This window comes from Panthera onca, chromosome D1, assembly GCF_046562875.1.
Source record: "Panthera onca isolate mPanOnc1 chromosome D1, mPanOnc1 haplotype 2, whole genome shotgun sequence".
In the NCBI taxonomy this organism is placed as follows: domain Eukaryota; kingdom Metazoa; phylum Chordata; class Mammalia; order Carnivora; family Felidae; genus Panthera; species Panthera onca.
Window position 1 is genome coordinate 92,987,405 of NC_138348.1, and position 12,129 is coordinate 92,999,533.

Sequence of the window (12,129 nt, forward strand, 5' to 3'; positions counted from 1 at the left end):
CGGCTTGCATCAGGCTCTTGAGTGATGGCCTAATGACTTGTAGGGCTCTGGGCCCTGCCTCCCTGAGAGGACCCCCTCCCTGCACTGCAGCCAGGCCAGAGAGAGAGCATCTCACAGGTGCTTTCATCTCCCACCCCCACCCTGCCACCTCCCTGCAGAAGCAAGGAGCACGAGGCAGGCAGAGAAGTCACCTCTGGCAAACAGCCTCAGGAAAGCATTGCTTCGCTGCTGTCGTTCCAGACACACCAGGACCCAACGTTGAGGTCGTGGAACGACAAAGAAGGGAGAATGGCATAAACAAGAAGGCTGCTCCTACAGGAGGGAGCTGGAGAATTGTCCCTGTGACCCATTACCAGACAAGATCAACTCCTGAGAGGCATCTCTTTAACCCCGACCTCAGAGCAGAGCAAGGCCTGAATCCTCTACATGATGGAGGGGACGGAACAGAAGGGTGCGGGCCATCAAAGGAACATGGGTATGAAACCAGATGACCTCAACTGAGGCTTGGTTATCCCATATGTTAGTCATGTGACCGTGGCAAGTCACTCAAAACTCCTGTCTCTGCCATCTCAAGTATAAAACCGGGACAACAGAATCTGTCTCGGGGCTGATGTGAACACTACAGAAGGTAATGTGTGAGCAAGGGCTCCCTATGTGGTGATGGTCTTTGTAAATGCCAGTTATTCTTCATCCAGAAGAATAACTTTTTTTTTTAAGTTGAGAGAGAGAGAGAGCACACAAGTGGGGAAGGGAGAGAGAGAGAGAGACAGAATCCGAAGCAGGTTCCAGGCTCTGAGCTGTCAGCACAGAGCCCGACGTGGGGCTCGAACCCATGAACCGTGAGATCATGACCTGAGCTGAAGTCAGATGCTTAATGGACAGAGCCACCCAGGAGCCCCCAGAGGCAGACATTCTATCAGCAGACCAATCATGAAGGATCCAGAATCAGGCACACTGAGACAGACTTATGGAACAACACCTAGCCTGCTCTTCTCACACCCCCGTGCTCTCTGAGACCCAGCGGCACCACTGCCACTGGCCCTCATCCCCCCTTTTCCTCTAAGCCTCCACGGAATTTGTTCGAAATGTTCTAGGACACTAGGCAAGAGGCCTGGGATATTGGATATGTGTCAGGTTTAATAAAAGGCCTTGCGTGGCTCTGGGCTTGTTGTGTTCTCTAGGTTTGTCACTGTCGTGCTTATGGCCTGTGGTACCGCCACTCTAGGCAAAGACATCGGTAAAACAAGAGCAGGTTTTATTAACAGGATTGAGAAAGCCGGTGGCACATCCATCATGGAATGTGGACAGCAGTGGCTTCCTCATCAGCATGGCAGGCCCCTCAACGGCTCCTGTCAGAGTCCCCTCACTTTGGATTCTACAGGCTGCATGGAGCCGGAACAGGCTCTGGGCCATGAACTAGAGCAGGGCCCGCAGAGGAGATGCTTCTTTATGGGCCTTGAAGGATTTTTTTTCTTGAATAAGTCATCAAGTAGCTTATTGCTCTTTTCACGAGAGGACAGACATTGAAGGACTAAGAACAACTGAAGCCAGAACCTTCTCGGGGGCAGGAACTGAGCCTCCTCTGAAAACCAAGTGCTCAGCAAAGTGCCCTAAGATAGAACGTCTGATAATACTGAATGAATGAATGAATGAATGAACGAATGCATGAAAAAAAAGTGGGGCTGAAGCTGAACCACGTATGTGTTCTGACATGGGATGGAGGTAGGGGCTGGGAAGCTACCCCAGTGCAAATGATGAGAGGTCAATTCCAGGCAGAAGAACACGGAACACACATCTAGGCAGCATTCAGTACTGGAGCCCATGAGTCTCTCTGATAGGACATAAAGGCAAAAGCCCATTTTCTAAAAGCGGGGCAAAGGGCCAAGTTGGACTTGCAGAACCCAGAGTCCCTGAAAATCTTCCCTCCAAAGAAAGCCAGAATATAGCATAGAGCCTGGGTAGGACCCAGTCTGAGGGCAGAAGTCCTGTGGCCCCTGCCATGGGGAGGAGAGAATGGTAGGTAGAATAGAAAAATGAAGTCATTCAAACTTCCTTCTTCCAAATCCCTAACAAGATCATGAGCTCCCTGTAAACAACACAGAAATCAAATCACCAGGGGTTATCCCTGTAGAATCTTCTGTTTCACCCCCAAGGCAACCAAGACTCAGCCTCTTTGCTCTCAGCCAACCAAGAGCTCCTGACAGTCTGGAGAACCCCTTACACAGGGCCTAAGTCAGATGTCACCCTCCCTGAATAGCCCAGTCCCGTCATAGACCCACATCCAGGGGCACATGTGTGGGGAGGAGAGCGGGGTGGGTTATGATTTCCATGCTTCTTCCTGCCATCCTATTTTGGAAGAAATGAAATACAGAGAGCATCAGAAGAGCTCTTCTGAGAAGGTGGACTGGAAGCTGGATGCCACCTGTTTTAATTTTTTCCTCAATGAAATTAAGGCTGGGAGGCCACACTGGCCTTCCAGACAAAGAGTGGCAAATGGCTAACTACAAAATAAAGTTTTTTTTCCAGGGCATCAGTTGTCCCCTCGTTACTCTCCACTCCTTGAACCAATTAACGATAGTCTGGGCCACAAGCATATAGGAGATTTTTAGTCTGGGGACACACACAGCGAACAATGCCAGGCATGGGACAATTAGAATAGATAGTCAATAGGGAAAAAGGCTAACAAATGCTACATAAAAACTGAAATTAAAATCCCCAGAGCTTCAGCCCAAAGTCTGGGTCCTTGAGATCATGCATGGAGAAGTATGTCACGGGAGGGTCAGCAGTCTCCAAAGAGAGCCACTCACCTAACTGCAGAGGGGGAGCCACACCTGGAGTCCAGAATAAGAAAGAGAATGTTCAGGTCATGTATTTGGCTTTCAGAATCCCAGAGAGAGCAGGCCGGTGCTAGCTACAGTCTTATTTGCAAAGCAGTGATAAATAAACCCACAGGAATCGATAAATCCAGGAACACGGAGTTATTCAAATACTAGCCATGAGTCCTTGAACCCTGGGAGAGGTTCTTCTCTGGTGGATAGATTCCTGAAGATAGCCAGAAAGATTGTTTAATGGGGACAGGGAATGAGCAGAGGCAATGGCAGAATCTTCAGGAATTGTTGACAGTCTCATCTCCATTGCCGGTCTTGTTTACTGTGTATTTCTAGGGCCAACAATGATGCCCAGCACTGACGTGAAGCACTCCATAAATATTTGTTAAATGAAACCATGCAAGAAGCCCAATCTCTAGGAACTATTTATTACTATTTCCCAAGCTAATCCTATGTGGGAACTCACCCAAACTTCAAGGAACACCACCATGCCCCTCTCCCCACACTGCAAAATGTAAAAATGGCCTACAACTAAGGTCCCAGTATCCTTTTGAATGCATGTGACCAAAGGCACTTGAAAAGACCTAGAATACCCTGACCCCCCAGTCTTCTGAAGAAAGAAGTGAGTCTCCTATCTCATTTCCAGACTCACTCCCAGCACCACACTGGAGGGTGGACATTCCCTGCCTCCATCAACCAAATGCACACAAGTAGCAAATGGCCAAGGGGCCAAGCGGGCTTTGATCTGGGAGACTTTGTCACCCCTCTGCAAGTGTGAGCAGACAGGCCGGATTCCCCAGCTCTGGCGTTAATTGTAGCCCGTGCGCTATGATTACAAAATGGAATTAAATGACATGCCAAATTAAAGAGTTATTTTTTCTAATAAATATTTTGCATAGGATGTGTTTATAATGGCATTAATTATTTACACTGCCATATAGAGAAAGCATAAATATAAAGAGAGAGATCAGACGGTTCCTGTAGGAGAAATAAAATGAAAATTTCCATCAAGATGATGAATACCTGTGGTCTAACTTTGGGGCTGGGGCTGGGGGGAGGTGGAGAGAGAGGGACATCTTGAGAACACATCTGACAAACGTTATTGAGGCTTTTGAGGGTGGAATATGTTAAAAATGAAAGTGAGTACAGAAAGTTTAAATATTTAATACCTGCATTAATTCTAATTCACACTTTCTTTATTTTTCAGATTAAAAATTTACAAGAATCCCCATCTCTTTCATCCTTCTCCTCCCGTGAGGCACTTTATGGTCACCGTTCCAGGACCACCTCTGGCAGCCCGCGGGGACAAAGGGGGCATGAGAAGAGTGGCACCCATCCCCCACCATGGTGGCACCCGTCCCCCCCCCCCCCCCCCGCCCCAGACATCTCCCCCAACTCCACTCCAGGAAGCCACTGTGTTGGGTTTCTGGCGCCAGCATGACTGATGGGACCAAAGCCACTTCCTGGCCTCCTCAGCTGGCCCCAAGAGGGCCACAGAATTCTCAGAGATTATGCAGCCAAGCTGTGGGTTTAAAGTACTTGCCCAAGTCCAGACCTTGTGGGCATAAAAGAGATATTCCTACTGGACTGATTTCTCCTCGAAACAAGAGATTCTTGTCACATGAAGTTCTAGGCTCCCCTGCCCTCCAGGAACTTTTAGTCAAAGGCCTAACAGATCACCTTTACACTCTTTAAATAATGCAACTTTAAATTCTGCAAACCAGAATTAATTTGAATGCAAGGAAGAAATAACGTCTTGAGGACCACAGTTGAGAGAGTAACGCTAGGACATAACTTCCAAGCTTCAGCCCCAGTCCCAAACCTAGCATTAAGGTGGTGAGCAAACTCCCCTCATGACAAGAACAAAATATCCACCTGCATTCCTTTAAAAAGCACTTTCCCACATCACAGCTGACCCTACCTTTCTACTCAGTGACAAAGGTGCTATTATCAGCCTTCATTTTATACACAGGAAACCCAGGTTCTGAAAGGTCACGTGACAAGTCCAAGGTCTCCCTAGTCTAAATTAAAATTCTTCCCACTGTTAATGATACAGCTTCTCCAGTACATGGTTCCCAAATATGGGACATAGAAGGAAAAGGAAAACTGAGCTGAGAGATGTTTTTTAATGCTCTTCCCTGATTTCTGAGTGGCCGGTCTGCCTAGTGGGCTTATATTTTCAGGATGACAGCAATGTGGCAAGAGCGACCACACTCTGCTCAGCTGGTGGGTCTGCTGTGTCCTCATTCCTGTTTTCCTTCTGAGACTCTCAGTGACTGTCAGGCCGGAGACCCTCAGAGGAAAGTTGTCGATAAAGTTGTCTCAAAGTCTGAGCATTCCTCTGACCCTACGGGCTTTAGATTGTCAGACACGGATATGGTGTTTTCTCCCTTCTTCTCTCATAGTATGCGCCCCCCTGCCCCCACTTCCATCACTTACCACAGATTCCTTTGCAAAATACCTTCATAAATAGTGCTGATTAGCTCCTTGTTCTAATCAGGCCTCTGCTTAGAGACAATTCCCTGCCCCCAGCCCCACTGCTCCTCTTGCGTCTACTGATCCACAAAGCTCCTGTAAATCAGCAGAGAAAACACACACACACACACACACACACACACACACACACACAAGCACAAGCACACACGCACCCACCATCAGAAAGCTGAGCAGGAAATCGCGCCTGTGGTGGGGATCTGGCGCTGAGAGATGTTTGGGGTTGTTTGTTGTTTTTACTCCCAGATACCTGCTGGAGCAGGGCCAGCCCTTCAAATGAGATGAGCAGAGCTAGAAACCATCCCAGCTTAATGTCTGGAGAGTGGAATCTGAGTGTTTCCTTCTTCCTCTCTCTCCCATAATTCACACAGCCTCCTCCTGAAAGGGCAAGGAAATTGAAGCCCCCGGCCAGGTAGAGGGCATGACTGGATGAGCTCAAAAGGACCAGCTTCAGAAACAGCTACTCTCCTGCTGAGCCTCCAGGACAAGCACATCCTCCTATTCTCTGCACAGAGAGCACAATTCAGGCTCAGAGTTAGAGCCGCGTGGGGACAGGAGCATGCACCCAAGAATGGGGAGATCCATTTGGTAGACCAGTTGCTTGAGCTGCATCAACAAATCTACCCACCCTTCCCAATTTCCCTGGCTGTGAAATTTTCAGATGATGGAAGGGGAGATAGAAGGAAAGAAGGTGATTTTGCCAAATGAATATGCTGATCAGGGTCCGTGCTGTGGCTGATGACTGTAACAGACACAGTGATGGCAATCACGGTGCGGACACCTTGCAGGAATGAACCCCTTTCTTCCAAGGGCTCTCACCAACCTCTCTCTCACCTAATAAAAATCAAAAGAGAGATCTGATGCTTGCAAGAGCAACACTCCTAAGATCCTAGCACAGTGCGTAGCACATTATAGGCGTTCTTGTTTTTCTCATTTCCCCCTATTCTACCCTCATTTTCCTCTGCTAAATAAAATGATTTAAAACCTGGGTCAAGATTAGGAAGAAAGCACAGAGGCCTCTACTGACCCCCAGATCCTGTGTATAGATTGGTTTTGCTGCTGTAAGGGGAAGGAGGGGATGAAAGGCACCTGACAGCAGGGTCTAGGGTCTGGGCAGCCAGGACAGAGGAAGGAAGGGGAAACAACTCTCCCTTTCTTAAGGGGAGGAGCTCTTGGCAAAAAAAAAAAAAAAAAAAAAAAAAAAAAGAGAGATCATCTTAATTCATAAAGCTACTTTTATTTTTATTAATGTTTATTTATTTTGAGAAAGAGAGAGAGAGAGAGGCAGAGAGAGAGGGAGAGAGAGAGAATCCCAAGCAGGCTCCGGGGCTGATGCAGGGCTCCATCTCACGAACCCATGAGGTCGTGACCTGAACTGAGATTAAGAGTTGGATGCTCAACCGACCAAGCCACCCAGGTGCCCCAAAACTACTTTTGTTTTTAAAAAGCTGTTTTCAGAGGAACTAATAACACCTCCCACCTCTCCACCCCCGACCCCACCCCTCCAAAACAGCAGGCCTGCCTTGCCTTCTCTCTCTGGCGAGTGTCCTACTTGCCTGGGGAAAAGAGAAAGGGTCAAGGGCAAAGGGAACCACGGTTGCTAAAAGCCCTCAAAGACCAGTGAGACATGTGCCCACCTGAGAGGCATTTTCCCGAGATGAGGCAAAGTGGGAAAGTGAAGAATGGCGGGTCAGGGGACCGGCCAGCCGTGTGACCTTGGACGAGTCACTTACTTTGAGCCACCGTTTTCTCCTTCCCAAAATAAGAAACATCTTACCTAGTGGGGGTTTCACTCTCTTAAGCTAGTGCTCACTGAGCCTCCCGTGCATGCCGGCCATTATCACATTGATGATGTTACTGCATTCTCACAAGAACCCTGTGAGAAAGGAAGTGCTCCTCCCTCCTGACACAGGGGACAGTGGGGCGGAGGACTGAAGTGGCCTGCCTGTGGGCAGAGGCCCGGCCAGTTATGGAGCTGGGCTGGAGCCCTGGAGTTCCGCTCCGGAGCCCACACACGCTCTGCCACACCACAGCTGTCTCCTGATGGGCAGATGAGGTCATGTACACGCAAGGCCTTCGGAAAGTTTAAAGGCTGGAGAACGTGAGGTGTTATTTTTGACAGTTTGGAGAGTGGAGAGGAGAGGGGCACTTTTCCTTTTTTAAGCTTCCCCATGCAGGGTCTTCTCTGTAGACACTTGGCAGCCAGAATTTTCTCCTCCCTTTGTTCCAGAAGCATTGCCTTGCTTTTTGAAGCGGCAAAACCACAGATGACCCACAGACATCCAGGGGGCAGTTGGGGTGGAGGGTGGTGAAGCCTGGGGGCTTCCCTTCCTGGAGAAACCCGAGACAACCCTGTACTGCCTCTCCACCTCTGCCCTGACTCTGCGAAGGTCTAGGGCAAGGCCTCTCCCTGCCCCAGACTCCAGTGTCCCCATCTGGAATGGAGGTAATCTGAGCAAAGCTGAGCGGCCAGGCACAATGAGGTGGTGGACGAGGGCGGGAGGGCAGAAACCAGTGTTGGGGGTCCCTCCCTGCAAGAGCAGGGAGACAAGGGGAAACTTGTTGTGGGCCATCTGTGGTGCTGGGATGCTCATGAGGAACTTAGAGAAAAACCTTGCAACTTCTTGTAGAGGCTGGTGTTGGCCAGGGTGGGTTTGTTTCTAGGATTTGAAACAAGGTGCCCTGGTCACAGATGTTGAGGAAGCTCTGGGTTAAACTGAGTTTTCTTTAGTGCTGGACTTTCTTTTTTTGTTTATTTATTTATTTTTGAGAGAGCGCGCGTGCGTGTACGTGTGCACACAAGTGGGGGAGGGGCAGGGAGAGAGGAAGACACAGAATCCGAAGAAGGCTCCAGGCTCTGAGCTGTCAGCACAGAGCCCCACGCGGGGCTTAAATCCACGAACCCGTGAGATCATGACCTTATCTGGAAGTGGGAAGCTTAACCGACTGAGCCAGCCCCTAGTGCTGGACTTCTTAAAATCTTTAAAATTGTAATGAGTCCTGTGACTCTTTAAAAGGGGGTGTTCGTGCAGCTTTACCCAAACTTTGGAACTCATTTCCCCCCCCACAGAGCCCTCTGTGCTGCAGAGTCCACTTTGGGAAGTGCTAATCTAAGGCAACGCTCCCATTTCACAGATGGGGCCAGAGGAGAATGGGAATCTAGGCAGCTTCTAAAATTGCCACTTTCCTGAATGCCCTTCATCCCTAGGGGGCCCAGAATCACTCCACACCTGTTTTCAGGGATTAGAGAAATGTGTCCTGTCCGGCTGCAGCTGTGGTGCATGGAAGAAAGGACATCTGTCCCCTCCTTTTAAGGGTGGGGGTAGTAAATGGGGTGAGGGGAGAGGAATGAAGAACTAGGCCCCTTGCAAGTGAGAAACCCTTTAACAGAGTAGAGGAGCAAGACAGCTAGACAGGTCACCCTGAGAACACTCTATGCCTCCCCAAGTCTTAGCAAGGACCACTCAGGATGCCAAGTCCCAGCCCCAATGCCCAACCCTGCAGTTATTAGGCCTACTCAGAAACACTATCTTTGACCTCAGTTTCCCCATTTGCTAATGGCTCCTTTCTGAAAATGAACTCGTGTCCAGTGGCTAAGTCCCCAGGGCCCCCAAGTCCACAGTGGCCTGAGCTGCTTTCCAAGGAGCTGGCACCCATCACAGTTTCTGCAGCTGAACAGGGAGCTCAACCAGGGAGAGGAGAGAGGCCGGGGAGTGATGCCCCCACCTAGCCCCCAGGCCCAGGCAACCCTCTCCCACCATCCTGGTAGCTCCTAGTCTGCATTTTCTCCCCTAAGGCATCTCTCTTTTTGAAAATGTCAGGCGCAGCACCAACCTGTTCAGGTTCAGGGAGTTTATTCCTAAGGGGCTTGAGAAAGGTGACCTTTCCCACCCTCTAAAAATGGGGAGAGGACTTATCATAACCCTAACTTTGCTGAGGTCACTGGGGGTGGGGCGAATGGGATTCCCATGGGCCTGGAAGAGCTGGATGGAGGGTGCAGAGATGGAGGCCCCCTCCCCCTCCCATTATACATCATTCTGGGACTTTCTCCTCCCAGCTCTGAGCCCAGCCAAGGCAGCTGTTGTCCAGATCCAAACAAAGACCTGATACTTCTTCCAACCAGGCCGAGCTGGGCGGTCTGTAGATGGGCAGGGGTTGGGGGCGGGGAGGGGGGAGAGCAGACAGAGGGGGCAAGGGGGAGCCAGGACAGGAAGATAGTCGGCTTGTCTTGTCCTCTGGTCCTTGCCCTTTGTGCTAAGACTCAAGATAGCCACTTCTGTGGGGCCCAGTCTGGCCCTCGGGCAGCCTCTCCCCCTCCTGTTTTGCTCCTCAACCACATGCCCTTGGGCTGAGCTAAGTCCAGAACCCGGCTGAGTAGGGGAATTGTTCTGAGAAAGTGGCCCGTTGGCTGGTTGCTATGGAAACCGACATACCACAGTGCTGACCCCGGAGAGGTTTAGCACGCTCCCCCAGCAGGGATGCCAGCAGCTGGACTGCAGCTGTTACAGCGTAAGTGGGGGCTGAAGCCTCCGCCAGCAGTCCCTGCTGTTTGCCTAAACTAGTCCCGGCAGCAGATCCCCTCCATTTGCCCCCACCCCCAGTCCTCACACAGCCTTCCCCCCTGCTCCAGCCAGGAAGAGAGCGGTTGAGTCTGCCCAGGCGCAAGGGGGTGGGGGTGCGAGAGGAAGAGTCGAGCTTGACTCCAGAGAGAGGTCTTTTATGAAGCAGGGGGCATCCTCCTCATTGCATTTCTGGGGAAACTGAGGCAAAGAGAAGAGAAGTCACTGGTGCCCAGTCACACAGCCAGGGCATGACAGAGCTTTGCTTTGCTTTGGGCTTTCCGTGCACCAACTGAGCACTTACTGTGGAGTCATGGGCTCTGAGCAGACAGGAAGCATCTAACCCAGCGTCGCGTCCGGACACAACCGTAGAGGGTGAGGCGACATCAATGAACAAAAGGTGCACCCAAAAACTAACTATAGAAAGAGAGGGGTAAGTGAAGAGGAAATGGAGAGGGAATTGGGAGCAGTGGGGAACAGCAGGAAAGGGAGCTGGAGAGATAGGACAGGCAGCGAAAGTCAGAGGAGAAAGAGAGCTCAGTGAGGAGGTACCCAGAACAGGCCTAGGAGAGATTGGTGGACAAACAAAGCCAGGCCTGCTGAGGACTCCTCATAAAGAGGAGGGAGTGGAGAAGAGGCAGGCGGGGGGGGGGGGGGGGGGGGGCGGCTAGTGTTAAAATAAGTTTCAGGGAGGCATCTCCTGCCATCCCATAATGCCTTGAGCTCCCCAAGTGGCCTAAAGCAAACACACCAACCTGCCTCCCCTCTGCAGTGTGAAGCTGCAAGACTCAGGCTGGGCTAATCTGCACCCGGGACTCTAAACAAATCCCCTCCCCCCCCCCCCCGCCCCCGCCCCGCCCCCCCCCCCAGCCAGAGAGGAGAGATGACTCTCTCTGGGGTGGCCCTGACATCAGCCAGCCATCTCTCACAGCAGCCAGAACATCAGCTGCCTTCCATTCCCCCTGTGCGGCTGGTCTCATACTGGGTTTGCTCTGACCCTCATCCCCACCTCTCAAAGGTGACTTGGGCCTGCTTCCTCCTTTGCTGCCCTCGCTCGTCTAGAACTGCGGCCCAAGTCAACGCCTTGTGAGTAGGTGGCCCTCTTCTCTCTAAAACCACATCTCGCTGCTCCTAATGAATGAACACCCTTTTTAAAAGTTGGTTTTGAGAGAAACCAACTATTTCCCTCAAATAGTTGGTTGCAGGCGACTGGAGGGCTGCTCTGGACCCTCTCACCCTCTTGAGCTGTTGGGAAGTTGCTTTCTTTACAAAGGCTTTGCTCCACAGACACAAGCCTCTGCCCGGCAGAGCTTGGGAATGAGCCAATATCATTACACTCCTTAACTGAACACCTCGCTCTGCAATGGGCCGGCAGCTTGCTTTTGCACTTACCACCTTTTTCAAGGGCAATCTGGTATCTCAGGTGAGCAGATCCAACAAGGACAGCATTGAAGCTAATGTCCTGGTCCTCTGGCCCACCTCTCTGCTTTCTGAGCAAGACCAGCTAGTCAGTTATGGACACTTAGCCTTGACTTGGGGGTGAGAAGCACTGGCCAAGAGTTGCCTGGAGCCTGCCCTGCCCCAGCCAGTGAGGTCATCAAAAAGAATTTATTGAGGTTAAATGGGTGATGGACATTAAGGAGGGCACTTGTTGGGATGAGTGCTGGGTGTCATATGTAAGACATGAATCACTGGGTTCTACTCCTGAAGCCAGGACTACATTGTATGTTAACTAACTTGAATATTAAAAAAAAAAAAAAGAAGCATTTATTGAGCAGTTGACCATATGCCTAGCACTGTGGGTGTGGTAATAAGGAGAGGGCAGGTGGAAAAAGTCTTGGACAAGGGCCCCTGCCCAGAAGAAGCTTGTAGTCTTAATGGAAGACAAGGCTGACCTACCATGTGAAACAGAGACACGTTAGTGCTCAGCAACAGAGCACCCTGCATGCAGATACAATAGTCCTGGAGGCACTACACTCTCCAGGGGAAGAGACACCCACGGGAGAGTCCTATCCATTTCTTGAGGCCAAGTGCAGGCACGCACTTGGCAGTGATGGGCCTACGAGCACACAGGAGGATAAAATCGGGCCTATGAAACCTTGCCAATGGTGAAACTCTAGCCAGAGCTGCCTTCCATCTCCTTTTTGGGAAAGGCAGATACACAAATACCCGAGTCCCATCCTGACGGCAAACATCTCTTACCCTCTTGCCAGCTCTTTCAGGATGAGAAATGGGCCATGATCCAGGAC

The 12,129-nt window shown here is 50.6% G+C and overlaps 1 protein-coding gene across 10 annotated transcripts in view; it reads right to left on the reverse strand.

Annotated features, from left to right (window-relative positions):
- PKNOX2 (PBX/knotted 1 homeobox 2) overlaps window positions 1-12,129 on the reverse strand; it is a 315,397-nt gene that overhangs the window by 155,221 nt on the left and 148,047 nt on the right. Inside the window, exon 1 of one of the 10 annotated variants that reach the window (XM_060605138.3) lies at window positions 2,808-2,826. The exons of the other annotated variants lie outside the window; for them this stretch is intronic. The gene's annotated coding sequence lies outside the window, so the exon portion shown is untranslated. Of the gene's footprint in view, window positions 1-2,807; window positions 2,827-12,129 lie in introns of those variants that run through there. 10 annotated transcript variants of the gene reach the window in all.